The sequence below is a fragment of the Cyanistes caeruleus genome, chromosome 1, assembly GCF_971803275.1.
Source record: "Cyanistes caeruleus chromosome 1, bCyaCae1.hap1.1, whole genome shotgun sequence".
NCBI classification, from domain to species: Eukaryota; Metazoa; Chordata; class Aves; order Passeriformes; family Paridae; genus Cyanistes; species Cyanistes caeruleus.
In genome coordinates, this window is record NC_141701.1 from 69,215,399 (window position 1) to 69,242,252 (window position 26,854).

Below are 26,854 nucleotides of genomic sequence, written 5' to 3' on the forward strand. Positions count from 1 at the left end.
CATTTACTATCTTCCGCTTCCAGCCCTGTATAAGACAAACCAGGAGTTTAATTTTTTCTTAGAATCACCCTTTTTTTTTCCTTTTTTTTTTCTTCCCCTTAAATTTTTATTAAGGCTGTTAGTGTAGCAGTGTACAAAATGACTGCTAAGGACTGAGCAGACTCGGAGCCTGTCTGTCCCCACGGTCTATTAGACTCTATGGGACAGAGTCAGAGAGTCTGTTTGTACTTGTCAGAGAATGAAGAGCAGCAAAAGCAATTGCTAATTGTTTAATGCAAAATTGGAAATGGAACTTTGATCAGCTGCTCTGAAGCAGCATGAATTTATTTGACCTGTTCAGCATGGAGAAGACTGGGCATGGCTATGCTCCCAATGCCTTAATATTCATGTTTTGAGCCAAAGAGCCCTTTGGGTTTGGACTTGCTCTGCTTCATTTGCCAGGCTGAGATGTGCAAATCCCAAGCAGCTTGGCTGAAATCTCTGTGTCTGCTCCTGCGTCAGACAGGTATGAGAGGGACCAGCATGGTCTTCAGTTGGACAGATAGGGAAATACTTGTGGGTGCACACTGATCTTGCCTTACAGAGATCCAGTTTTATGTTTTAAAGTAACAAAAATTTGGTATCTCATTATAGATGAGATAACAAAGGAGGTAGGGTGTTTAGGTAAAGATAGAGGAGTGTTGTCTGTCCTCTATGTGTTCCTTCTGTCCTTCTGTAGTTGATTTTCTTTACATGATGGTAAACTTCAAAGTGCCATCTTTCCACCAGTATTCCACAGCTAAAGACCTCTTGTTCACTAACAATATATTGGTCATACTGGTTAAGGATACAGAGGTCACTTGTTTCTGTTCTCATTTGTTCTTTTTGCAAGATCAATATTAGTTATATTTTCTTATAAAGCCTACAGCTTGTCTTGCCATTGCACCAGTTGTGTTTAAGAGTACTGCTGAGGTATATAGTTGTTTGCTGTTTATTATTGAGCATTCTGAAATTAGCCGTAGTTATTTTGGAAAGAAATGTCTTTGCATTCATGTGGTTAAATACCACACTTTCTCCTATTAAAAATGAGATCCAGGTCTACTGGAAAATATTTTACACATACAAAACTGCCTGAAGTATAAAACCTGTTTATACAGATACCATGGATTTCTTGCCATAAAAAACACCGTAAATTCCCCACGCTGCTTCATTTTCATAAGGAGTTACTTGAAAAGAAATATTGCTTGCAGTGAGTTGCCAATTATTTATATAGCAATTTGCTACCTGAGAACAATTTCAGATTTCTAAATTCTGTTTGATATTGAAGTTATAGTGAGGAAAAAATGTCTGAAACTACTTCATACTTTGCAGTAGTAAAGTATAGAAGTGCTAGTAGTATAGAAGGACTTAAATTTGCCTGGAAAGAAACTGACAATATTGATTTATTATTTTTTTTAAATTTAATTTTATTTATTTTTTAAAGGCATGAGTTTATCTTTTAATTAAAGTGGTGAAGAGTTTTGAGTGGTTTTTTTTAATGTAAGTTACCACTCACCTCTATTGTTACAGGACAAACAACTCAGTGCTGTATATGGAATATTAAGCTGTCATCATGTAAGTAGTGTCCCTGTGCAAAACTTTGGTGCCAGATTTGAATAGGAGGCTACATACAATGGCTGGGAGCAGAGAGCTTTCTTCTGCCATTATGTCCATGAGGACATGCATGTCAGCCTGAAGTACAGATCAACCCTTCAAGCAAATGATCCAGACAGCTGACGAGGGGAAATATATTCTCTTGCTTCCCTTTTAAAGGCCATTCCCCATTAATGTGTGTAGGAAAAAAAACCAAAAAGGAAGTTCAGTCGCATTCAGCTGTACTATACGGGTACAGTTAAGAGATTAAAAATAGTATTGCTTTATCTTTCAGCAATGACATAGATTTTCTTACAAAATTCAGGAATTGGAGAATTGGAGACTTTGTGTTCCTTTTGTGCCTGCTAAGGTACCTGTGATTTATTCCATAGTGCTTATCAGAAAATACCTCAGTTATTCATCATTAAATTGTGTGGGTGTAGAAGAGTCCACATAGGAAGCAGTTTTGGAGGCTTGTTTGCGTGATGTATGTGAGTAGCACCTGTACAACTGCTTGGGAGTGATGTCAGGAAGGATTAGGCTGCAGATGCTCCTTCACAGCTCTAGTCTTTGCATGCAGGTGATCTGGGTAGCAAACCTTCTTACTGATGGGTAGCACAAAGGAGAGCAAGCACGTGGCTTGCTGCCTGTAGAAAGAAACAGATTTTTATTTTACTCTGCTGATTTGGTAGGCTCTCTCGGCATTTAAAAGGAAATGTGTAACTATTTCAGGAATCTTAGAAAATGGCAGCATATCTCTGAATTAATGTGTTCGTATTTCTCACCGAGTTACGGTTGGAAGATTCAAAAGTGTGGTTTAGGCAACATATGTTGATTAACACTGGAAATAAATGCTATCCTATGGGACCTTGCTTCTGAAGCCAGCATGTCCACCGAGTCACACAGCTGTGCCGTTCCTTCCAGAATTGTTCTGCAATCTATTTACGTCGAACAAATGTTGCAGTCATGCATGGATTTATGAGGCTAATGATCTGACAGACCATGCAACCTTATAGATTATAAAATTTTCTGTACACAAGGAAGCCATGTGTTCATCAATTAAACTCTCTTTACATAGAGGAGTGGTACTGTTGTGTTCCTCAAAATACATGCAGAAGATGAGAGGCGAGGAATATAACTTTTATTGCTGCACAGTAAGGTGCAGGCATGTTGACACCTGATGCAAATTCAAAATTGCCTGAAATTCTCCACTGGCTTTTATAGCACAGTCAGCGTGTTCGTGTGGTTTGGCAGTGCTGCCTGCTGATTTCACAAGTGGTGGAGTTCGGGTCTTCATGGGTTTTTTTTTAAATTATTGGAAAGTACGTGCACATTCCTGGGAGCTCAGGGTAAATAGATCTCACTAGGAAAAACACTTGGAAAAAATGAAACTGTCCCTTGATAGTGAAGTCTATTCTTCCTGGCCTTTTTTATTAATTCTCTCTAGCGAGTTTCTAATTTTGTGGCATGACAGAAGAGAACAGCGTCCTTGAACTTGTATCTGGAGTAAAGTTATCATTTCTTGGGGGCTGCATTATACAAGTGTTGGAAGGAGTTTTCTCTGCCATGTTTGTCATCTGACAGCCATGCTCTGCTTGATCTTGTGCTCCTCCGTCCTTCCAGGTCTGGTTTGCAAGCTTGTATCTCTCAGCTAAGCTCCGATTCCCCATGGTTGAAGCAGCACTTTGGTCTTCTAAAATTGTCCTTACAATGACAGCAGGCCAGTAAGTCACAATCTGAGCAGACCCAGGGAGTACGTGTAAAGACACAGCAGGGCATATGGTAAAGGAAAGTTTTAGAAGTCCACAGCTACATAAATTGCTTTCCTCAAGCCACTTGTTTTTTGGTTTTTGTTCCCTGACACCTTTCAGTTCTATCTGCTGTCTTCTTTCACTGAGCATTACTGTCCTGCAGAAGAAGAAAGGGGAAAAATGTTATTCATGAAATAGCAAGTTAAATTGTGTAGGCATAATAATAATCATAAAGTTTTGAATGTTTGGATATAAATTTTACAACCATTGTATTAAAAGAAACAGCTAAACTCCATTGATTTATGCTTATAGGTAGTATATAGACAGGAATAGAATTACTATTTTTTTCTCACTCAATATAATTCCAGCTATTTTCAAGCTCAGACAATACCAGTGTATTGTCTACTGTATATGTTTGTAATTACATAAAACTGATAACAAGCCATATGACCTCTGCATAGAGATCTAAATATTGCCATAAATTCATTTATTGTCTGAATGTATCTCTGTGCTTAGATCAGCCTGTAATTCATAATGTGTCATCTTTATTAATTTTACATAAAGAAATGTATTGTAGTGGAACAGTACGTCAATGAACACTTAAATGAGAGAACTGAGTATGTGATAAAGAATTTATTTTTTACATCAAAAATATTTTCATTTTTAATTTTAATTTTAATATTTGCATTTAATACTTCATTCCATTAAGTTATTTCTATCACAAAGTGACATTTGCATGTCAAAATGTGAAAAAATATGTATGTACAGATTGAGCAGACAGAGTTTATTGGTCTATTGGTTTAGTACTTCAGTATCTTACCTTTTTCAGCCCATCTCAAAACTTCCTAGAAAAACAAGTGAATGTTGTGTAACTTTATGATATGGTTATATAAGTCAGAAAGTTCATTTTTAATAATGAAATTAAATGTAATATGCAATCAGCAGGGACCTTTTTATCTATAAAACCGACTTAGTCTAGAGTGGAAGTTCAGAACTTTACTGCTGGCAGTTTGCTTTCAACTTTTCTGGAAAATTAATGTTTTAATGACTGAATCCAGTTTTGAAAAAACTACTTTTGTGAAAATATGAGATTTTTCACTTTATACTACAACAAAACCTGTAACATCTTTAAAATTTTGTCTTCTTAGTGAAAAAAATTCTATTTTAAATAATCTGCAGCAAGTTGTTTATTAAGGAAGGGGGACAGTAAAAAGAAATTTTTTTTTTTACAGACAAAGTTTTATAGCTTTTTTTCCCTCTTTCAAATTTTCCCTGAAATGACCAGAACAAAAAGACTTTTGTTTTATGAAACCTGCTTTTGATTAAGTTGATTGGGTTTTATTTACCTACTTAATCTGAACCATGCTTCTTTCTTATCGTGTAAAGTCTCTTACTGTTGCTAAATATACCCGTGTATTTTAAAGAAGCAAAGCTGTGCGTGAGTATGACCCATTCAGAGCTGGGTTGTAGGGTAGGGAGGGACCTGCTGGTAACCTGAGAGCAAGAGCAGATGCTAAATTAGCAGCTGGATCGTTAGTAAGGAGTCCACAAGTGTCTGCTGGGAAATGATCTTCTTCGGGTGCATGTAGCGTGGGTGTGTGGGTTATTCAGAGTTTCTAGCATCTAGTTGCTCTTTACCCATGACTCAAAGGAAAGTCATGGAGCCATGAGGTTTTTTATTTCTGAAGCGACTGGCAGCTTGTTTTTATTGAAAATACTTGCTCCATCTATAAATTGTCATTATTGTGCAGCATTTTCTACTTGGACATGCAATTCAAAAATTATTCTAATGGCAAGGAGATTGCTGGCAGTATTTAGTTACAGAGTTAAACTACAAAAGGTCTGTGGAAAAGCAAATAACATTATAAGGGCATCATTAATAATCCCAATGTTACATTCATTGTCACCTTTAATATAAACAGATATCAACCATTAACTGTAGTCAGAAGTAGTTGAGATTACAACTGGATGGGACTCTAAAATGTGACCAGGGACTATCAGATAGTGTGATTTAAGTGGTAGACAAGCAGGAAAATCCAAATAAAAGTTCATGAGGAAACAAGGTAAGTAAGAGAGCTGTAAGAAAAGTACTGAGGAGTCTGGCTTTACTTCATATTGAAAATAAATGTATTTATTTTTATCTCAAGCTAATAATTATGTAAATATGTGCTTTGCAGTTCACCATTTCTCCATATTGAAGAGCATGTTTGGGTTGGTTGTTTTTAAGCTTATCTATTCAGTGAGGATAATTCAATTTTGTGGTATAAACAGACACAAAAATGATACAGACAGATAGAAACATGATATATGCATACCATGGTCCTAATGTCACCAAAAGGTTTTGTGGGGTTTTTTTGGTGTTGTTGTTGTTGACTGGGGGGAAAAAGCCTTATATTGGAAGGGAAACAAGCCTTCCAGTGATAAGTGGGATTCTGCTTACTAGTGACAGCCTTATCATGAGCACAAACTGAGTTTGTGGTGTTTGGAGGGAGTGACTATGATCTAACCCCCCAGAAAACAAACAAACAAAAAAACTCCCCAGATGGGCCTCTTCCAGACTCATGTCTGGACACCCACGCAGCAGTGACTTAACGTATGAAGGTTCTGTATCCTACTCAGTTATCCTCCTCTGGTAATTCCACTCCAGTATCAGGTCTAACTGAAGGTCAGTCAAAAGTTAAGGCTTTGGGGTGGCAGTGAGGTTTTCAGTTAGGTGTCAGGAAGGATCAGAAAGACGATTCTAATGGAAGGCCCCCCTCTAGGCACAAACTTCTTGGCCATTTCAGGCCAAAGACAGGTCTACAGCTCTGACTCTTTTCCTGGGAAAGGATGAAGAAACTTTCAAACAACTGTTTTCATTCGAGAATCCTTTTCTGCTCAACAACCCAGCAGATAGACTAGATCTTTTCTCCTTTTTTTTTCCTGAAGAGTCAAGCATCTGTGTGAAAGACAGGGAACAAGTTACAGGCAGTGCAGTTCTGTGTGAGTACAGAAGTGCCCTGCCCCAACCCCCCAAAAAGCATAGCCAGTGTAGTGGCTGACTATATTAGCCTAAATATGGAAAAATGTTGACTTCATATAACTTGTCAGAAAAAGACAGATATATTGCTTGTATTTGCATGTGTATGTGTACACAGACATCATATTGTCAAGTTTTAATTGACATGTTAATGCCTAGGTAGAATAGTGCATGCATGTGAAGACCATATAATGTTACCCAGTTCCAAGTACAAGCAAAGCAAGCATTTATTTTGGGAAAAGTTAAAACAGAGGTTACCTTTTGGTGGCTTTTGTTCAGGGAAATTAAGAAGTGTGATTCTTTAGTTGTCTTTTGGCAAGCAATTGTTTTTCCATCTTTGTACACAACTGTAATTTAGCATTAATGGAAAAACAGGGTAGTTTGGTGTAAATCCTCCAGAGAGTACATCACATTCTAGTCGGGATTTAAAAATGTTCTGCTGCATAGCTGATGCTTGGGTTGAGACTGTTGTTGCATAGCAGCTGGGTTAGAAAAGGAAGATAAGAAATTTTTTGCTATCACCGGGCAAAGACCAGCTACAGGTTTGGTGTGTAGGATATTTTTTAATTTTTAAAAAATCTGTTATGTAATGTAACACATTTTAAAAATAAATTAGTGTCTCCGCTATTCAGGAGTTTACTGTGAGCCTTTGTCACATCAAAGTCACTAGCTTGTCTAACAGTTATGATCTCCTTGTAAATAGGACTTAGGTATTTGGGACCTATTTGGTCCAGTTCTCCTCAACTTGTTTGCACCAGTGTGCCTCATTTTCCAGTGCTTCCTGATAGTGTGGGCAGTGTGTGGTAATGACAACATGAATGATCTGCAAAGCTTCAGATCACTCTCCTGTAATTTTGTGGCAGATTCCTGTCCATAGCATGCATAGGGAAGAAAGCAACTATAAGCTTCACTCATTGCTAATTATGTAATTGTAAATCAGGAGCATTTCAGTCTGAATTGGTGATTTTTGAGACATGTAGCCACTGTTTTTTGTGAGATGTGAACCTTTAATACAGCATTTTAATGTTAATTGTATAGTAATTTTTTTAAAAAACCCATTAATGCAGAGAAAATGTTTATAATTTATGATAACTTAGTATCTGTGGGGATTGTGGGAGTTAGCCTGGAAGGGTTAACCTGTCTGTGGCTTTGGTCTCCAACCCTGCACTGGCGCTGTGTACAAGAGCCAGTGAGGTCAGCTAACGAGTCTGAAGAACAGACCTTTTAAGATCATGTAGGCATGACCTTTAAAAGCATTTGGAATTAAATTGTTTACTTAGGCATATGCATATTCTGTCAAATTTTATGTCTTTTGAAACTGTGGTTAAAACAGACTCTGAAGCGGCTGAAGTGAAGTATCTCTTTGGATTTCTATGTAAAGACGTGGAGGCTGCTTCAGTGCAGCATCTTCTGGGATAGAAGCAGCCCAGAAATCGTTACAAATGTGTGGTTTGATGTCTCCTATATCCTTATTCTAGTTCCTTTACTGCTGCAGAAGCTAAAATACCTCAGGTACAAGTTAGAGGGGCCCCTTGAAAAACTTTATTTGTGTATCCAAACTTAATATATTTCAATCCTCTTTTTTTATTTTTTTTTCAGCAAACCATTTGTGTTGGATTTGCAGTGAGAAATATCTTCCCTTAGTGTATGGCCTAACATATCTTTATAAAACTTCTTTGCAGACCAGAATTACTAGACTCAGAAGTGAAGTCAGTTCTTGTCCCTGTGACAGGTAAAATCTGCAAATGAAGGTGTAACTGCAGATTATAACTGTGTGAAGTCAGGTCCTGCACCTCTTTCCTCCATGTTGTATCTTTCTGGTTGTGGATGGGACACGGGTAATGCTGTCACACAGTTCCGTGACTGCAAGGCTAAATTAAAACACAATAATACCAAGCAAAATTTGGTCCAGTCCACCCCTGCTACAAAAAAGGAGAAACAGTTTCTCACTGCATGTCTTTTGGTTTATATATTCCTTTCATTATAGGATTGTCCTGAACCCTGACCACAAAGTAGGCATTGGTAAAAGATAAGCAAAGTTGATATTTTTGACATTGACAGTGGATTTTTCCAACAGATCCAGCTGTTGGGAAATATGGTTTAAGCATTCAGGCAAAATCCTTTTGGTTTTTTTTAAGTCACGTGAATGGAGGTATTGAAGACCGAAGTAAAAAACCGGAGAGTTTATGCTATGAGAGTTTGAGTTCTGTTTGGGTTTTCATGGCATAGGACAAAGAGCCTTGGTGAGGAGGAAGGATATATAAAGGATTGCTTGTTGAAAGGTGTGGTATGCCTTCGATCTGTAAGGGAGGCCTGCAGATAGCCCCTCCTTAATGGTGTTCCACTGCATGTTTTAACACAGATCAAGTACGATGGAGCCTTTCTCCTCCTCCCCTGCTCCTGTCAATGTGTTTCATACCCTGTCAAGTCTGACTTTTCCATGGTGTTTCTCCTGCTGGCTACACCAGCTCTTAAGCCTCTGTCCCTCTTGTGCCGAGCTGTGTCTGTCAGGCCCTGCCAAGTCACTGCTTTGACTCAGCTGCCTGATAGGAAAGCCCATTGCTGCTGGCTCCAGACCGCTCGGCCGGCTTACATGTGTGTCTGTGCTGAGCAGGTAGGTGTAAAAAGCATCTGATTCTGCGTGCTGGATTATTCTTGGCCAAAGTGCTTTAAAGATAATAAGTGTTCCCACTTATAAACCCACTTCAGAAGGGAGGGCGTGAGCAGGTTTAAAAGAAACAGGGCATAAGCAAGGCAAATACTGTGCATTTCTGTGGCATTGGGATCCCATGAAACCTGACCAAAAGAGAAGCATTGATTCATGTTGTGTAAGCTGTGGTTTGGCTCTGAGAGAGAATTCCTTTTTCCTTTTCTTTCTTTCTTTCTTTCTTTTTTTTTTTTTGGCAGTGGGGAGGAAGTGGGGCCATTTTCCTTTCATACCCTTGCTGACTGCATACAGAGGGTCTGTTGTAATTTAGCTACCAGTAGTTACTGATGGTCAGCTGCAAATATAAATCCAAGATCAAGAAAAACAAAACAAAAATCTACAGAAATTGTTTCTCCTTCATTGTTTTAGGAGAATAAATGAAGGAGGTGAGACACATAGTAGTTTGAATTAAGCTGCTGTTTGGAGTGATTTTACACAAAACTCTCCTTAGGCAGCTCACACATTTTCTGTCTGAAAATAAAAATACTATTACAGAGTGAGTGTTATAAATATACCACTTCATATAGGTTGTTTTAGAAAAGAAAGGCAGCATAACTGTCTGGATTTTATATTAGGAGAAACATGTAGTGATACAACCAAGGTAATAAGAGAAGGATGTTTCTACTTTTTCACTCACAGCTCAGTTGTGATTTTCAGCTTTTAGATTCCTACTGCTTTTTGTGCCAGTTTCTGTGGCAGATAGGTGGGTACAGTTGCTGACTTGCAGGTTCATGTTGAAATAAAGTGGTGAAGGCATGAAGGGAGGGGCTCAAAAGCAGGCTGCTGCTTGTAAAAACGCACGTGCCTTGTACATCTTATATCCTCGAAGTATGTGGAATTTTGATTTGATCCTCTGACTGGAAAGGATAGTTAAAAGCAGAGACTTTACAGGCAGCATCACTTGACAGTCTTGATTTCATGGGATGATGGATAAAGCAGATGGATAGTTAGCATTAGAGACTGCACTAGCACAAAACAGAGAGGTAATTTTTGTCCAATGTATCTTGGTGACACTGCTATGAAAAGCTAGGGATTTTATTTTTTGGTGTTGGATCTTTTTATGAGGCAAGATAAATATCTTTTCATTAAGTTTTTTAGGTATGTGTTGTTTTCACTTCAAAAAATCAAAGTACGTGTTCTGTGTGCTTAGTAATGTATGCTATTGAGCTGTCCGTCCTTAATGCCAAACTTTCATAATGAAATACTGAAGTAAAGATTATCTTTGGATTATGACAGCTGGGGACCATAAACTTCATACAGAAACACAAACTTTGGGAGATTTTCTAAAGTGGCAGTTTTTTTCTATTTAGTCTAGTTTAGTTTAGACTGAACTGATAATGGGATGGAATGTGGAGCTCATTTCCAAGGATTAAATCAGACTAATAGGAGCAAGGTTACTTTGCCCGTAGCAGAATATCAGTGTCTATTCTGTAGTAAATTTATAATGATATAATGTGTATTAAAAACACACTTCAGTGGGATTCCTTTTTGCTCTCAGCAATAGCTCATTCATTACCTCATTATGATCTGGGATATGATATGATTTTAGCATATAGTATCCTTAGGTGCTTGCATGTGCTTCACTTACTATGTGTTTTCTTGGTGAATGTACAATCCAATAGCTGTTACTATGAAAAAGCCATTACTGCCTTTTATTTTTAATGAATACTGCAACATGCCAACAAGGTTCTTGAGTTTTCAAGAACATTGTCTCATCCTGGACAGATGTCAGATCTCTTCCCTTCTATTAGTCAATCTTTCAGCTCCTCTGCTAGTGCAATGTCTAAGTTTTCTTGAATACAATATCTAACAGTAGAATAGGAAAGAGTATTCTGAAGGCAGAAAGTATTAATGTGCATGCTTTTTTTCCTCCTCTTTGAAGCTCATATTCAAACCCTAGAGTTCACTTAGTTTTTTTATCATAGTAGTTAGCATCAGATAGAGAGATTGTGAGAAATCATGGAATATGCTACTGATTGGCTTCAGGTCAACCACTGGTACAGCCAGGATGTTCTGCTCATCTAGAGCAGAACAGAAAAGGAGTTCAGGATATATAGTGAAGTATTTAATAGGGATGAATAAATTGATGTGATGAAAAAACCCTAAACCCTATTTTCTAAAACTACCTATATGAAATTGTATATTTATGACAATTATTCTATAAAAGTATTTTCATTTTCAGATAGATATAATACACCATGTGATCTAACTAGGTAGGGATTTGTATGAAATCACTCCAAACTGCAGCTTAATTCAAATTTATATGAGGAAAAACTAATGTGTGGAAAACAGCCACTGCTTTGGAAACTCTGGATCAAACTGTAGAATGATTGATGTAATAGTAAACATATTTCTGTCAGGAAGCCAGATATGCCTAAGGCATCTGGTTTTATTCCATGACTTTATTATTTTCTGTTACATGATGCATAATCCCACTATAGTGACTATAAAAAATCTGCTTCCGCTTTTCTTTCTTGCTCCAAAATGAGGTACTGTAGAAAATTTATTGTATATGCAACAGGAGTAGAGACAGTAGTCTTTTTTTTTGTAGACAATGCCTTATTTGTGGTACTGAAGATTAGCTTTCAATGAAGATTAGCTTTCAACATTTTAGTGAAAAAAAAGAACAGATATACTGGGTATCTGGCAGTACTGGATTTCTCTGCAGACCCTTTACAGCTGGAAAGCATGGCCCTTTAGACAGCCTTTGGATAAGTCTGGGTAGAGTGTTAATGCCATTCTTAAAAAGCTATTAAAAACATTAGTGAGTTGTTTTAAACTGAGGGCTGAGTCGCAGAATGACATTCTCAGTATTAAATAATGAAAATATTTGTAGGTTAGGTTCAGAAAACCCCAATTCTGAATCCCTGCATGCACAAAGCAGTAAATCTAGTAGTTCATGCATCTAATGCTTTCAGCAGCCTTGCTGTTTCTTTTTGGAGGGAGTAGGCATTTCCTCCCTGCTCTTCTCAATTTCTAAACAAATTCCCTACGTGTTATTAATGGTCATGAATTTTGTTGAAAATGTAAAATGTGACTCCTTATTACGACACAGATAATTAATACAAATAAAGTGTGATGTGTGGTTCAGGACCATTGGATAGCATAAAATAATGATTTTTTTCAGAAGAAAATCCTCTTCCTTGTTTCCCAACTGGATTTAGGCTTTTTTATCCTTTTATCAGTGTTTTAGCTTTGTAGTACTCCAACTTTTAAGCATAGCTTCTTACCAACAGTTGCCAAGATAGGATCAATCCGGCAGGTCACATCCTTCTTTTTTTTTTTTTTGTTTCTTTATTGAATTTTTATTTTCTTTGTTTCTACAAGTTATTTTTTTTTTCTTCTATTGTTTTGTTTTGGTTTTTTTTCCCCAGTTTGTACAAGTATGGCTTTCACATTCATTCTTTTTCTCCTGATGCCTTCTACCCTGAAGATGGAATTAATGTGCTACTACTATTCTGTCACAGGCTAGATTTTAGAAAGGTAACATTACTGCTGTTGTTTCTTCGATTTACTGTAAAATTAGGAAATGATTATAAGAAATCATTTACTCATTTACATTTTCTAAGTTAAACACTATAAGTACTTATATATTTGCTTACTTTTTTAAATTACAGACTGTTTTAGGTCTATTGTTGTAATAGTAAGTCAAAATATTTTAAGATCTCCACGCCTTATGCATGGTTTTCTCCCATAAATTTTGTGTGATTTCTTTTTTTTTTTTAATAGAAAAATATAAAAGTTCTCAATTTCACTGATAGTTTGCCACACAGAGGTTTCTTAGAAATAAACTTTGTTAATAAGATATCTATGTTAAAGACGTCTTGGAAGCAGGTTATTTCATTGGTTAAGGAAGGGTTATCCCTTGAATGTCATGGACAATGCTGATTCGCAAACCAAGGGAATTAAACATTTATCAGTTTTATAACTCTGAGGACTGCTACCAAATCAGCCAGACTGTTGTTCCCCCAGGCCCACACTTTTGTGATTCGACGAAGTTAATTCTCTAATGATGGCGTAATTAGTGCAGTTTTGCCGGAGGAAAGGGGATTTCTCTTTTGGCTCCTCTATTTGTTTTCCAGCGTGAACAATAAGAAGGCAAGAGCTAAAAATAATGTTTAAAAGGACTATTTAAAAAAGCAGTAGGAGCGTGCCCTCTGTGACGCTGGAGTAGCTCGGGGGGCCGGCAGCTGCTGCAGCTCGGGCTGGGCTCAGGTTGAGGGAAGGAGGAGGGAGAGGAGGAGGAGGAAGAGGAGGAGAGAGGCTCCGGCAGCCGAGGGCAGCAGAGCTCCCCCGGGCGGCGCCTGGGCCCCTCGGCCCCTCTCCTCCTCCGCTGGGCGCTGCGGGAAACACCCGACCTCGCTTAGAAACACCGGCATCGCCAAACAAACGTTTGGTGTCCGTATGAAAAAGGACCTTTTTTTCCCCTCCAGCTCTGCTTTCCTTCCGTCCCAGGTTTTAAGGATTGGAAAACAGAAGCCATGCTGTAAACCGAGCATTAGAGGGGCTGGAGTGCCTCCCCTGTGTATTCCCGGCAGAGAGAGGTGGGGTTGGCCTAGGGAAGAGATGGCTCCAGGGAGACCTTACAGCACCTTCGGTACCTAAAGAGGGTTTAGAGGAGATCTGGAGAAGGACTGTTTGCAAGGCCATGTAGTCATAGTACAAGGAAGAATGTATTCAAACTGCAAAAGAGTAGGTTTAGATTGGATATTAGGAAAATTCTTTGCTGTGGGGGCAGTGAGGTACTGGAACAGGTTGCCCGAAGAAGTTAGGAATGCCCCATACCTGAAGTGTTCAAGGCAAGGCTGGGTGGAGCGCTGAGCAACCTGATTTAGTGGAGAATCATAGACTCATCAGGTTTGGAAGAGACCTTCAAGCTCAGCCAATCCAGCCATCCACCCAGTCCTGTCGCTGTAACCCCTAAAACACATCACCCAGCACCAGACCCAGACACCTCTTGAACACCTGCAGAGATGGGGACTCCACCACCTCCCTGGGCAACCTATTCCAGTGCCTGACCACCTTAACAGTCAATCTTTAATTTTAATCTTTCATGTCTCATCTTAAGGCTATTTCCTCTTTTATTCTTCCTGTAGTCATGGCAGAAGACAAGAAGACTAGCTGTAAGGTCCCTTCCAACTCTAAACCCTTCTATGCTTTTACATGTCAATCATTTAAATAGATACATATTTTTTGATGACATTTTACATGCCCATTTTACCAAAAGGTGGCCACAGCAAATGACCGGGAAGCTCTTGATCTCAAAGTTCTGTTCACACCACTGTAGTTCTCAAAAAAGGGTGTCCAGGTGGGAGCAGAAGAAAGTCTGCAACAGTGCAGATGTCTTACTAACAGTCACAGGCATCTCTATTACATGCTTTGTTTTTGCTTTTTTTTGAAAGAGTTTTGTTTTTGAAAATCCTGTGTTTACTAGGACTATTAGAATTTGGCAAATTAGGCTCTTTGTTTTTAAGACAGTTGGTGCTAATGTAATCTGTGTGAAAAACTAGTGTTTTAATGATTGCAATCATTACTTGGCTTACTGGCATTTATTGAGTGACAAGGTGATTGAAAACCTGAAGTAAAAATGCAGGGATGGGGTTTTGTGTTTCAGACAGTACACAGAGCTTGTCTGCCATCATCCATATGTGTCGCTTCATCCCTGTGTGGTGATACTGTAAAAGGAAGCTGCAGTTGCTTTGCTTTGGCATTTGACATTGAAGGAGCATTCCCTGAGCTGGATTTAAGAAACCGCTGTTTATTTCTTTAAATATTTGATTTTACTGGATGTTTGTGTGGTTTATTATATCTTTGTATTCATGGAATTTTTGCGAGTTCATTTTAATTAAAGAAGAGGTCTAGATTGTTTAAATGGTAGACTTTCACAATTTGATTGAAGCTTCTTCTGGTGTACTGTCACCCAAAGCTGCAGGGTAAGGTAAGGTAAGACTGAAGCCCTCTTGCCAAAACTTGAGGCAGCACGGGATCCCGTGTTTCTGGCCTTACAACAAGGAGTTCTGCCATCTCCGTGCTGCAGGTGAAGCTTCTCATTTGCCTTCATAGTTTTCTTGTGTAGTTTCATAAGGCACATCCTGTGTTTGACATGGGGTGAAGTGACCTGGGTGGCTCAGGGCAGGGAGAGATGTATTGACCTGAGAGTTTTGCATCTTTGCTTTTTTTGAGTCGCTTTTTTGGGTCTGGCATCAGCCTGGAGTTTAGCAAGATCTGCTGGTGTTGGCTTCCACACCCTGTTGGTTGGTGTTCTTCTGTAGTAGAGGCTGAATTTTCCTCACACAAGGCTTCTTCTGCTCAGTGTCATGCTTAAGTCGCTTTTGGGTCTTGGTCACTGGGCATGTTGTCAAGACACTTCTCTTCCGTGGTGTCTGAGCACTTTGCTGTAGTACACATATTTCCAGAGAAGGACAAACTGGATGAATTTGAAGAGGTGGAGGGGTCTGTCTGTGTTTTGGAGGGATCTGTCTGTGTTGTGGAGGGATCTGCCTGCAGCAGAGGAATGAATGGAACCTTCCTGTTCCTCACCCCTGCTTGTGCCTCACTACGGATTTACAGGCAATGTTTATGAACTGGAGAAGTCAAACATGAAGTTACATTTCTTCTCAGCATCTTCACTTTTGCTGGTGTTGTTGATTTTTAACTGTATTGTGCATCACTGGCAGGGTGGTGGGGCAGCCCCAGTGAGGAATAAAACAGCCTTTCCAGCTGGCTCCACACCAGGGCGTGATTGAGCCCCTGTGCAGGACCAGGATGAACCCAGCTGGCTGCTGCCAGTTGGGCACTGGGAGGAACATCCATCTTTCTTGTTAGAAGTGCTGCAAACCTGTATACCTGTCCTTTAAATGGTCTTTCTCATGCCTCATCTCCCTCCCCCCTTCCTCCGTTTATATCAAGAGACTGTCTAGGAAAATACTTGGCAGTACATAGCTGTGTTGGGGCTCTGTATGTCTGTGGCTTTTCTTCAGACTACCTGAAGAAGAGACTGCTAAGTGATGGAAATGATAACCTGCAAAAGTTACTTGCTAATACCAATGAAGTCAGAATAAGATTTCTTTTCATATTACTTTTTCTTCTTTTGACAATGAAGATGTTTAGGGATTGACAGAAATTTCCTTTTGTATATATATGTAATGAAAATGCAAAACCAAATTGCCTGACTACATGAGAGCAGTTCTTTGTCGTTATAAGTTTGCTGATTCAAGGGAGAAACTTCTAAGTAAGGTTATGTTTAGGCTAATTATTTTTTTATTATATGTTTTTTCTATTCATGCTAGCACTAATTTTTCAGTATTAATATCATACATAGAGGGTTTTTTTCCATCCTAAGGCTGTTCTGTCCTGCTCTGCATCAGAAAAGAAGAGCAATATTATGCTATGTTCTATTTTCTCATTAATATTGCTAGTATAGAAAGTCCTTCCTCTTCTTCTTTGGCTTCTTTTTTTCTTTCTGTTTCAAATTTCTTCTGACTCTTCAGATTTCTTTTCATCATTTCATGCCACCTACTTCTACCAGCAGACTGAGTGCACAAAAAAGGTGTAAAGAATTCATAAGCCCAACCCAAATATTTTCAATTGTTCAGACTCTTCCAAGTTTAAAATAAGCAGCTAAACTTGTTATGTGACACCAGTCATATATGTTTAATTTAGCTGTCATTTGCCAAGACTATAAACATGCCAGGTATTCATTCAGTGGAAGATTAAACTTTTAAATCATAATTTGCTTTGCGAGAAGCTGTAGTGAAATTAAATTCTCACTCTTCCTACCCTTTCTCTCTGGACCAAATCCTGTGGTCAAGGACATGTGTGATACAGCATAGCTTGCTTTTAACAACAGCATGGTCAGGGTAATTTGAATAAGGTTGATTCATTAATAAGTCTTTGGATATTAACTGGGAAATGGGACTGTGTGCAAATAGTACTTGCATTAAGGCTTGTATGCAGGGCTTGAGTACATGGAAGTGTTTGATTTACTCAAGGTGAACTTTTTGATGCTTATCTCAAGCATATGTTCAGAGGCCTCTGCTTCTGGGCATTCATTTGCTGCTTTATAATAAGCACAAGGGTATGTGATTTTTGAGATCAGTGAGCATGGTTTTTGACACATGCCAGGCAAAACCTTCAGTGTACTCTGTTACTGTGAATCTGAGCCTAGCAGACCGACTGCTCTGTCAAATCTAGTGCATCCTCTTGTGAGGATGGGATATTTACATTATAGCAAACAAATGAATGTTTGTATATCAGAATCACAGAATGAACTAGGTTGGAAAAGACCTTGGAAATCAAGTCCAACCTAAGGCCTGACACCACCTTGTCAACTAAACCATGGGCACTGAGTGCCACGCCCAGTCTTTTTTTAAACACCTCCAGGGACGGTGACTCTACTACCTCCCTGGGCGAGGTGTGTCCAGCCATTGAAATGGGCTTTTCATTCTGTGAAGAATTTTTTTCTAATGTCTAGCCTGAACATCCTCTGGCACAGCTTAAGACCCTGATGCACAAACATCTCCGTGTCTGGATGCATGAATGCCTCCATGTCTGTTTCTCTGGCTCTGAACATGGATAGTGATGATTCACAAGTGGTTATGATCTCTCATGTCTTCCATTATTGCATAGTAATAGTTTTGTCATGTAATTTTGTCACCCTCTACTCAGGGTGAGGGAAAAATTTTGGTCAAGCAGTTCCTTAAACATACTCATCTTTTTCTGGCTGAGGCTGATCTGTTCCCAGATGCTGTGAGATTGAATTTAGCTTGCTAGGAGGCCTGGAGCAACTGCAATCTGAGTTGGAAATGTACTTGCTTTGAAGTCAGCATTTTGTGGCATCCTTTTGTCAAGCAACAAGGAGTGATCAACCAGATCTGCTTGTGCCTGTGTCAGTATAGTCCATAATAATTTCTTTATTCATATTGTTATAGAGGAAGTTCATAGAAGGGAAAGCAATTCTGTACAGAAGTAGCTGAATCTAAACAGTGAATATAATTTATATACTGTTTAGTCCTACTTCTTATATATTATTTAGAAGCAGAAATGATGGCATACAGCCGGATAGCACTCGCTCTATATCAGATATATGTGCACGATATGCATTTGGATAAGGGGAGAACAGCCTTTACATGCTGTGTCATGTGAAGGTGTGAAGGAGGCCCATGTTTTTGTCAATTATCATGTCCAGCAGCTGTGGCTGTGGAAATGCTTTTGTGTTCATGGCAGAAGAATGCACCCTTCCTTCCCATGCTGCTGTGAGTAGCCCATGCTAATTCAGCAGCATTTAACCTGAAGTACATGGGTCAGGTGAGCTTTCAGGAATAACTTGGATTGCACCATTGTTGTTTCTTCTGGGCTAGAATTAATAAACAAGGGAGACAAGTCCCTTCCACTTTTGTTTTGGTAGGTGTAACTCCAGGTTTCTTCTGCCTTGTTGTTTTCATTATTGATTCGCAGTTTATGTTGGGCTCAGAAGAGAATTATTTGGAGGAACATGGCTCTGTAAGCTGCATGCAGGATTTTCCTGTCTGGGTGGTCAATAAAGAGAGGGGATACTAGGTGTGCTTGCTAACCATTGAGTGTTCTCATCACTCCTGGGTAAGCACAGTGCCAGCACATGTCATGTGTTAGGCCCTGGCTCAGGGAGAGCTCTCTCTATGCTGGTAATTTCACCAATTAACACTATGCCACTGGCCTTCCTACTTCAGAGGAGCTGACCAGAGAAATTGTGGCGGGTCTGACTTTATCTGGTGTCCTCAGATTTCCTTGACCTCTCTGACTCATTTTAGAACCAGAAATGGTGAATAGTCAGGGTGGTAATACATGAAGATAGCCTTGTTTGCTTTTTAAATTGATTTTATTTTCCTCTCTGCCCTTTTATTTTTTTAAGACATTAGTTGTATTCTTCTGGTTTTCCAGAAGAAAAGATGTAGTAAGAACATCTAAAAGAACTGTGCCTTTGCATAGCTAAAAGACAGCTGGTTGGATGCCCAGGGCAGTACCAGGGAGTCACTGTCCACTTCCCAAAGCTTCTCTAGGTGTCATGCTGGTGATGCTGTGTGTTCTCCTGGTACCTGAAAGTTGCATTCTCACTGGGGGAGCCAGCAAGTGGAACTGTCAGCACAGAGGTGAAACTGTTGAAAAGCAGAGGAGCTCTGCTGAGGTTCTGCCAGAAAGAAAACTTGGCTTCTGCAACATCAGTGGCAAAAGAGTTACTGAGTTCACTGAGTCCAGGATATCTTTGTTGTGGTTTTCATCAATTGTGAGGAGAAACTCTGTAGTCAGACACTTCCAAACCCATGTTTTCATTCATTGTTGCCAGGTGGGATCTTTCAGATGGGACAGACACCTTTATTTCAGCAGTGTGCCAACAGCTTGTGTGGCCATTCAGTGCTAAATATAAGATGAAGTTTATTTCATGATGCTCTTTGCCTGTATTTTTTTGAAAAATATTTATTTGTTTTTTCACCGGTTAGTTTAGTTTCAGTATAATTGACAAGAGAGAAAGAAAAGCCAAATGTACTAGCTTTTCATAAGTGTCTGGAAAGTGGGTGTTTGGTAGGGAGAAGAGACTCCTTGTAACCTTGTAACCACCTTGTAACCACTAGTGAGGTGACAGCTGCAGGATAAGGTCCAGAATTGAAGACAGTTATTAAGTGCTCCAGCACTGAAAAGAGCTTGTGAGACTTGTCACCCTTTTTGATATGAAAAGCAGTTCAGGCAAGACAAGGAGCCTGGAGGAAATTTGATGTCATTAATGCTGCTGTTTCTTTGTTTTTGAGAAGGAGATGTAAGTTTTTTCTCTTGGTTAAAAGACCAGCTCTAAATCACTACTTTTTGTTGCTTGCATTTGAAGATTTGTGCCTCTTGCAACTTCTAGTATAACTATTGCAGTTCATGTTATAAGGTAGTCTAATATATCCTGTTTGGATATCTTCCTGTGTGGGTGTTGTAGGCTCTGCTGAATGTGCATCTGGCTCAGGCATGTCTACAAAATCTTACAATCACTGCTGTGATGCCTCAGTACTCACAGGGCAGCCTCAAGCATGTTTTCACTGAGCAGCATTTAAAGCTCCTCAGCAGCAGATGCCTCCTGTTTCTTGGTGATGTTTTCTCATGGATAGCATGTAATGCCATTCCTGTGGCTTCCAGTCTGCTGACAGGAAGGGCTGGGTTTTACTTTGTAAAGCCCATAATGGTCCTGACTCCTGCCTTTTTCCTGTGTCCTGAGCCAGTGCCACACAACAGTAAAATGCCCACAATAATCATCCCTGATTTGAATGTGTGTGATAAAGAGGGAGGATATTTGGCTCCTTCCTCTCTCATTTGATACTGTCTGGGTGTGTTGACAGCTGTCTTATTTATCAAGATTTTCTTAATAATGTGCTCTAGTTTGCACTACATGAAGCCTATATCCTTTTTGGTTTTGGAAGATTTAAAATGCATTAAGTAATGCATATGCCTACAGGATACATTAAACAGAATTTTAAATTGAAACTAACTAAAAGATGGGGTGTGCTGGCATATAAAAATCATTAAAACACTTGATAGCTTTGGAATTGTGTTGGTTTGGTTTGGTTTTTTAACTAACCAGTGCCATTATGCTTATTTATCAATAACATAAAAATAGTAGCGTTCTCTTTTCCTGTTGAAGCATACCATGCACAGCAGCCTGATTTAGTCACAGATGAAGGAACTGGATGACATTTCAGTTGAGCACAAGCAATATGATGTTTTTCTTAAGTGTTTTCTTTATTTTAGTATTACTGTTGCTTGGAATGGAGTGAGACTAATAGATCAATACTTGATAAATGGGGAAAAAACTTTGTAAGTTTGTGGATAATGAAGGAAGAAGTCAAAAATATTGGTGGGGATTGGATGGTTGTTCACTGAATGCTTTGCACTACTGCTTTACTGTTTTCTCTGAAAGTCAGTTTAACATCAATCTTTTGATTTTAGTCAGCTGAGGTGGTGATGGTTAAACAAATTTAAGTCCTAAAGCTTAAATGTTTATTGTTTGTATTCATGTTTTGGTTGATCTGCAACTTCTCTTCTGGCAGATGTCATTGTGAAAAGAGCAAGGTTTCACCATCCCTACCTAGAGTGCTGTTTTTCTACTTTGCTTTTCCAGACCACATTTTTTTTGAAGGTGAAGCTTCTTACCCATCCTCCAGCATGAATTGTTGGTGAGATTTTGGTTGGAGCACATCTCCCAAGCTAAAGAGTTAAAACTGTTTGTCTGTTTCTGACTGAGAGATGTGATATCACTTCAGATTGCAGAATTTTACCTTTTCAAAATAGAATTTAGCTGTACTTTTTTGCCTTTAACCACCTAAGACTTCTGTTTTTCTTCAGCATGTGATTCAGCAGATTAGGTAAATAATTAAATTATGTTAACTGCTCTGCCATTTCATTCCTCTTTACTGATATGCAACCCATTGGAGTTGTACAGCATGGCACCAGCTTGTAGTGTGGTCTTTGCCACACACTGAATATGTGGGTGGTACTTTAATAGTCCTATGATATAGCTATTAGTGATACAGACCTTAGAGTGCTTTTTCAGGCAGTTTTTTCATTAACTGCAGTGGGCATGTACCCAAATCCTGGGATTTGGCTGCTTTTTAAAAGATTTTCTTTAGGGCTTGTTTTCTACTTTGTTTTGGGAACTGATACAGGTAGACCTAATAGTCTCCCTAGCGTGGCTGTGGTTACTAAGTGTAAAAGCATCTGTAGGCTTCAGTGTTATTCTTTAATCAGTTAAAGCCCACCCCATGTTCAGGTCCATCCCTGCCTTCACTTGGAGAGAGAGCTTTCTAAAGTAGCAGTGGGGAGCACTGCATGGCCCGCGCACTACAGGAGGTCAGGTCAGCGTGCTTCTGGCTTCTTCTGGCCCTAAAAATGACTCTTGTGAAACTGGTACGTCAGCTGCTCTGTACCAGATCTTGAGGGAATGCCTTAATGCCTGCAAGGAGAATTAGGCTTTTGTTGGAAGATAATACACTATGATTCTTAATCAAAAGTGGGGGTGATGTATAAAAACATGACTATTTAAGGATACCAGCCACAGGCAAACAAATCATTTCGCCTTCCTGTCAGAGGGTGTGGCCTCAGTAGTTCAGCTACATTGTGTCAGTGCAGGAGTCTGAGTCCCAGCTGGGCAGAAGACTGTTTAATCTCTGGTAGCTATGCAATATTTCACCAGGACCAGAGTGGCCAGGTCTCTGCTGTGTTTTTGGACGCGTATCAGCCTCTCACGAAATGAGGAGATGCCCCGGTAGCAAATTTTATAACTGTTATTCACTGGCACATCCAAGACTGGGAAGCAGTCGCCCAACACATTTAAATGACTGATTGGTTAAGTTTGTGAAAAATTTGAAATTAGAGAGATGATATTAAGAACTTCTTCCATTGAACTGTATCATCTCACCTTGACTTCTGTTTATTTTTCGTTAACTTCACCCTTGGGCAACCATACTTGTGTACTTCCATCCCTGCTTCCTCTTCTACAGATGTGCTCATTCTATTTGCTTCTGGTCTTTATTTCTTTTTCTTTTCTTCTGGCAAAGAAACTTTATTTTTAAAATACATAAAGCTGTGGGGTTTCTCATCAGTAGAATCAAATGGAAGATCAAAAATATAATTTAATAACTTCCATTTCTTTGACAGAAACAAATTATTTTTTCTTGTCTGTTTTGGGTGACTTTATTATGCCCGCAAGGAAATAATTTTCATTATGTCTGTCTATGTGATCCTGCCTTAAAAATGGAATGATCTTTTACAAGTAATATGGAATTCAAATAAATGTTTGAAAAAACAAAAGCATAAAATAATTGCATACTATAATATCTATGAAATTCAGAGTAAAGACTGGACTGCTAAAACAAAACAGCAACTTATTAAAAAAAATAGAGAACCCCAATTGTTGCTTGAGCCATATCCACTAATAATCTAGTTTATTCCATCTTCATGTCTGCTGAAGATTTCAGATCTTTAGAAAGTGTAATATTTGTGCAATATTAATAATTTTCCAAAATACTGTAAAATAATATTGGAAACAAGTTACTACAATAGTAACTATAGTAAAATAGTAACTATAATAGCATTCTAGACCTGTAACCTGTATGAGATATGTAAAGGTTTACATTAACTGTGTTGCACATAATTGTAACAAATATTTTATTGAATTTAACGAATATTTACCCTGTGGTAGAAAAAGTAAACTAGAGAATGCTATTTGATATTTTTGTTTTGATTTTAATTTAACTGGTTAATTTAAATGTTATAGATGGCAAAGTCAAATGGAGTCCTAGTTTATACTGTAAGGCCATATGGATGAATTTGTGCCTCTTTAGTAGTTTTGGAAGTTATCATGCTGCCCTGGTGTCTTCTCAATCTCTCTGAGATCTGACTTTTGGTTTCCATTTTCAGAATTCTTGAGGTTCCTTTATCTTGCTGCTGTTTGTACTTCCTTTACATTTGTGTTGTGTTACAGTTTTTCTGAGCCACTGCATCAGAAGCTGAAAGGATTTTACTTACAAAGAGGAAACTTGGCATGCTGTTTATTCTGATTAGTGATTGTCTCTTTCATAGCCAGTGATCTGGGTTTTCTTTGCTTTGTCATAAGCAACAAACAAAGAATGAAAAGGAAATGTTCTCTGAAAGCTATCTTCTTCACAAGTTAGATCGCTGAGCATGAATGATTCTACCCTGCTGTGTCTTGCTGGTTTGGAATAAGAGGTGTGTGTCTCATTGCTAGGCTTCTGACTTTACTGTGCAAGTTGCCAGGGGAAGGGAAGCACGTGAGTGAACATACTCATCTGCATTTTTTTCTTGCCTGTGTGCACAGATTTCCTCTCAAAAGACTGTAGGAGTCCAACCACCTGAAAATCAAGAATGTTTATTCCTACGTTTCCTGGTTTTCACACAAGGGATGCTGTATCTCTGTTTGCTCATCACTGAGAACTCACATGTTTGTTTATTCCTCCTCATTATGGGATGAGGTATATACAGCTGTCACAGAAAAACCCCTTGCACCTGTTTGAGCCTTTTGATCAGACTGAAAATTGACTTGACCAGACTATTCTAGTTGGCCATTACATAAAAAATGAGTGTTTCCTATAATTCTGCTATGATGAGGGGTGGTTGACTTTTTGTTTTGTTTTGAGTTGGATTTTTCTTGGTTTTGTTGTTGGGTGAGGTTTTTAAGGTTTCTTGGTGATTTTTTCCCCCCGTTTTATTAATATTCTTTATTTTTTTCCTGAAGTTTCTGTGTGTGTGTGTTTGTGCTTTTGTTGTTGTTCTTTCTTGTTTAAAATGAATGGTTAGAGAGATGGTTCTTGGCATAGAAAGGACAAGATTCTACAAACTGTTGAATTATGGAGCACTTGCCAAAGTCCTGCTGACAGGCATGGAATGAAGTCTGTCCCATACCTGTTAAGTTGCCTTTGTTTTACCAGGCAGAGAGGATTATTTGTTGGGAATGGTGGAAATGGATAGCACTTCACTGTTTCAGTTTCTTCTTTTTTTGTGTGTGTGTGTGTGCTAAACCTTATCTGAAGAAAGGCAATCTCTGCACAGTTTTGCCATGGGTGTGGAAGTCCCAGCACCACTGCTGATCAAAAGAGAGATCATGTTTTTCTAGGATTGGATTGTAAAGTCCAGGTTACATCCTGTTGCTTGATAGTTATATATTAATGAATTGTAGGTCAAAAGGCCTTGGGTTACCTTGTCTTGAAGTTCATAATTTGATGAAACTTCTTTTCATTTCTCTTGCATTTCTTCTGTACTGAACTACAGAAACGCTGATCTTATTGGTCAGTTTCCTTGGTTTTCCTTTTCCATCTTGAGAAACCTGGTGGTTTTACTGAGAACAGTGCTGGTAGGTCATTTATATATTCTGCTTATTTATTTCATGACTATATGCATTTTTTTTTCATTTACATTTAAGTGAGAATAAGTTGTTCAAGCCCCAGTAAAAGCCACTGTACATTTATGTATTAGAATCAGCTGCTTATTTTCACTGTCTCTGTCTCAAGGACTGGATGAAAGCATTCATGTAACCATCAGTTAAACCTGATCATAGACCTGAAGTGTTCCCACTTGTGACTTCTCCTGCAGACTAGGAGCTGGTACAGGTCTTAACAGGTATCTCAGTAGTGAGTACAGTGAAAGATGTTTGTGGAGAGAAGACGGCTGTTGAACTAAATTTAGGCTGAATTTATCTCACACTGAAGAATGGTATGCAACTTTTTTATAGTATGTTGTGGTTAAAGCATGGAAAATACCCTTGCTTCCCATGCTTAAAAAAGGCTTTTAAATCACTCACTTTCTTTGTGCATTATTTTAGTGGGGTAACAATAAGGCTTTTATTACAGAGTGCTTTTGTATTGTCCTTCATAACCATTGTTGCTCTGACAGAGAAAGATAAATTATTTTTCTTGCTCACACTCAATAGTATTAACAGGCTTCTAGGCACCTTCTGACTGCAGTTGCTAGATCCTGTCAGAAAAAGCAGCTGCTCATGTCAGATCCAAGGCAGAGCTAGATCTGTGGATTTCAGTTTGCAATTTGTGGAGCTACATTCTACTACAGAGATGTTTCAGAAACTTGGCTAGAAAATGCAAATCTGTGCCACATATTACTCCTTAAATGTGAACTGCAAAGGCATCTGCTTCCACTGAAATAGTTTGAGATCTGTCATTAGGAAAATGTTGAAAACCAGAAATTTCAAGCAATCAAGTGAGAATATGTAAGTCACTATTGTGGAAAAGTTCCTATGAGGTCACCTGAACTGTTGCTAGGTTAGAGAGACTGCAGTGGGAATGTTTTCCATTTTCCTTTCTCGAATGTCTCTGAAGGAAACAGACCTGCCCTGTCCTTTCTGGACAAAAGAAAAGGAGGATTGTAGTATCTAAAAGGCCCTGTCTGAATAAAGCCAAAAAGAATATGCTTTGTTAGATGTTATATGGAGTTAAAGTGAATGTCGCTGGTCAATGTATGGCTGATGTTTTTGTTGATGTGATGCCTGATTTGCTGACACATTGCTCACACTGCCCCCATCTCACCCCCAGCCTCAAGCAGTTTTATACAAGGTTGCTAACTGTAGATTTAGCTGAGGAGTACTTAAAAGATTTTAAAAATACATTAAAAAGATAAAAATCATGCTCTCATTAAGGTGTCTGACCTTGTTTGTCTGTTCCCATAGAAAACCTCAGGCAGATTTATGTTATCACCAGGGAACAGACACCTTGTGTAGCATACTCCTGATTTACATTCAGCTCCTTCACTAGCTCCAAAACTCAGTCTTTCTTTGCTTCTTCCCTGAAATTTCAAGTGACTACATCTTCAGCTGATTTCAATTTCATGATTATTTTATTACTATTGCTTTATTTCTTCTATTTGTTCACAGTGAGATCTGGAATTTATAAGGTAAATCATAATTGCAGCTAGCTCTGCCAGGCTCAGAACACTTGCCTTTTTCTTTTCTTTCTACCCCCTTTGGCAATTTGTCAGAAGCAGTGTTGGAATTATCTTTAACATTATAGAACAAACTTCAAAAACAAAAAAATAAAAGCTTGTTTTAAGAAACAAGTTAAACTCTATAGCGACTTCTATTGATGTAGTTGATATTATGAAGGGCAAGAATTGCATGATTTTTAAATTGATGTGAAATTCTTAAACTGCATGATTGTAAGGCTGTGTTGGCATGAATTTGGATGTAAGCAAAATTCCCATGTCTCTCACCACCTGCTTACAAATAACTACTGT

General features: G+C 38.7%; 1 protein-coding gene across 30 annotated transcripts in view; it reads left to right on the top strand.

Annotated features, from left to right (window-relative positions):
- COBL (cordon-bleu WH2 repeat protein) overlaps positions 1–26,854 on the top strand; it is a 153,790-nt gene that overhangs the window by 10,742 nt on the left and 116,194 nt on the right. Inside the window, exon 1 of one of the 30 annotated variants that reach the window (XM_086897427.1) lies at positions 24,889–24,965. The exons of the other annotated variants lie outside the window; for them this stretch is intronic. The gene's annotated coding sequence lies outside the window, so the exon portion shown is untranslated. Of the gene's footprint in view, positions 1–24,888; positions 24,966–26,854 lie in introns of those variants that run through there. 30 annotated transcript variants of the gene reach the window in all.